The sequence below is a fragment of the Oncorhynchus gorbuscha genome, unplaced genomic scaffold (assembly GCF_021184085.1).
Source record: "Oncorhynchus gorbuscha isolate QuinsamMale2020 ecotype Even-year unplaced genomic scaffold, OgorEven_v1.0 Un_scaffold_1568, whole genome shotgun sequence".
Classification (NCBI taxonomy): domain Eukaryota; kingdom Metazoa; phylum Chordata; class Actinopteri; order Salmoniformes; family Salmonidae; genus Oncorhynchus; species Oncorhynchus gorbuscha.
The window spans coordinates 69,703-72,228 of record NW_025746307.1 but is presented as its reverse complement, the minus strand read 5'-3'; the positions used below and the strand labels follow the sequence as shown (position 1 = coordinate 72,228).

At 42.2% G+C, this 2,526-nt stretch overlaps 1 non-coding gene across 1 annotated transcript; it reads right to left on the bottom strand.

Annotated features, from left to right (window-relative positions):
- Nucleotides 1-975: 975 nt before the first annotated feature.
- On the bottom strand, nt 976-1,048 carry trnaa-agc. The gene has a single exon. It is a non-coding gene; the product is annotated as a tRNA-Ala (tRNA).
- Nucleotides 1,049-2,526: the final 1,478 nt, after the last annotated feature.

Sequence of the window (2,526 nt, the reverse complement as noted above, 5' to 3'; positions counted from 1 at the left end):
CAGAGCTACAACAACAATGTGTGCTGATTGAACCAAACTAAATAGTTGGAGGATGCAGGCATCAATCCCGCTACCTCTCACATGCTAAGCGAGCGCTCTACCATTTGAGCTAATCCCCCTGCGCCTCCAACAAGAAGTATGAAATCTCAATGACCGCACTGCCAAATCCCTCGTCCATAAGAAAGGATACTTTTTAAAAAGTATGCTTGCTTCAGCTGTCTAAAAATATTTTTCATGGTAGTTCAGTAAAGGTTGAAGTAGTGACTGCAGTAAGCCCAGTGGTGGAAATAGTTGTATTGTTGGGTTAGTATCCAGAGCTACAACAACAATGTGTGCTGATTGAACCAAACTAAATAGTTGGAGGATGCAGGCATCGATACCGCTACCTCTCGCATGCTAAACGAGCGCTCTACCATTTGAGCTAACCCCCCTGTTACTTCAACAAGAAGTATGAAATCTCAATGACCGCACTGCCAAATCCCTCGTCCCATAAGAAAGGATACTTTTTAAAAATATGCTTGCTTCAGCTGTCTAAAAGTATTTTTCATGGTAGTTCAGTAAAGGTTGAAGTAGTGACTGCAGTAAGCCCAGTGGTGGAAATAGTTGTATTGTTGGGTTAGTATCCAGAGCTACAACAACAATGATTGAACCAAACTAAATAGTTGGAGGATGCAGGCATCGATTCTGCTACCTCTGTCATGCTAAGCGAGTGCTCTACCATTTGAGCTAATCCCCCTGTGCCTCCAACAAGAAGTATGAAATCTCAATGACCGCACTGCCAAATCCCTCGTCCATAAGAAAGGATACTTTTTTAAAAGTATGCTTGCTTCAGCTGTCTAAAAGTATTTTTCATGGTAGTTCAGTAAAGGTTGAAGTAGTGACTGCAGTAAGCCCAGTGGTGGAAATAGTTGTATTGTTGGGTTAGTATCCAGAGCTACAACAACAATGTGTGCTGATTGAACCAAACTAAATATTTGGAGGATGCGGGCATCGATCCCGCTACCTCTCGCATGCTAAGCGAGCGCTCTACCATTTGAGCTAATCCCCCTGCAGCTCCAATCAGAAGTATGAAATCTCAATGACCGCACTGCCAAATCCCTCGTCCATAAGAAAGGATACTTTTTTAAAAGTATGCTTGCTTCAGCTGTCTAAAAGTATTTTTCATGGTAGTTCAGTAAAGGTTGAAGTAGTGACTGCAGTAAGCCCAGTGGTGGAAATAGTTGTATTGTTGGGTTAGTATCCAGAGCTACAACAACAATGTGTGCTGATTGAACCAAACTAAATAGTTGGAGGATGCAGGCATCGATCCCACTACCTCTCACATGCTAAGCGAGCACTCTACCATTTGAGCTAATCCCCCTGCGCCTCCAACAAGAAGTATGAAATCTCAATGACCGCACTGCCAAATCCCTCGTCCATAAGAAAGGATAATTTTTAAAAAGTATGCTTGCTTCAGCTGTCTAAAAGTATTTTTCATGGTAGTTCAGTAAAGGTTGAAGTAGTGACTGCAGTAAGCCCAGTGGTGGAAATAGTTGTATTGTTGGGTTAGTATCCAGAGCTACAACAACAATGTGTGCTGATTGAACCAAACTAAATAGTTGGAGGATGCAGGCATCGATCCCGCTACCTCTCGCATGCTAAGCGAGCGCTCTACCATTTGAGCTAATCCCCCTGTTCCTTCAACAAGAAGTATGAAATCTCAATGACCTCACTGCCAAATCCCTCGTCCATAAGAAAGGATACTTTTTTAAAAGTATGCTTGCTTCATCTGTCTAAAAGTATTTTTCATGGTAGTTCAGTAAAGGTTGAAGTAGGGACTGCAGTAAGCCCAGTGGTGGAAATAGTTGTATTGTTGGGTTAGTATCCAGAGCTACAACAACAATGTGTGCTGATTGAACCAAACTAAATAGTTGGAGGATGCAGGCATCGATCCCACTACCTCTCACATGCTAAGCGAGCACTCTACCATTTGAGCTAATCCCCCTGTGCCTCCAACAAGAAGTATGAAATCTCAATGACCGCACTGCCAAATCCCTCGTCCATAAGAAAGGATACTTTTTAAAAAGTATGCTTGCTTCATCTGTCTAAAAGTATTTTTCATGGTAGTTCAGTAAAGGTTGAAGTAGTGACTGCAGTAAGCCCAGTGGTGGAAATAGTTGTTTTGTTGGGTTAGTATCCAGAGCTACAACAACAATGTGTGCTGATTGAACCAAACTAAATAGTTTGAGGATGCAGGCATCGATCCCGTTACCTCTCACATGCTAAGTGAGCACTCTACCATTTGAGCTAATCCCCCTGTGCCTCCAACAAGAAGTATGAAATCTCAATGACCGCACTGCCAAATCCCTCGTCCATAAGAAAGGATACTTTTTAAAAGTATGCTTGCTTCAGCTGTCTAAAAGTATTTTTCATGGTAGTTCAGTAAAGGTTGAAGTAGTGACTGCAGTAAGCCCAGTGGTGGAAATAGTTGTATTGTTGGGTTAGTATCCAGAGCTACAACAACAATGTGTGCTGATTGAACCAAAC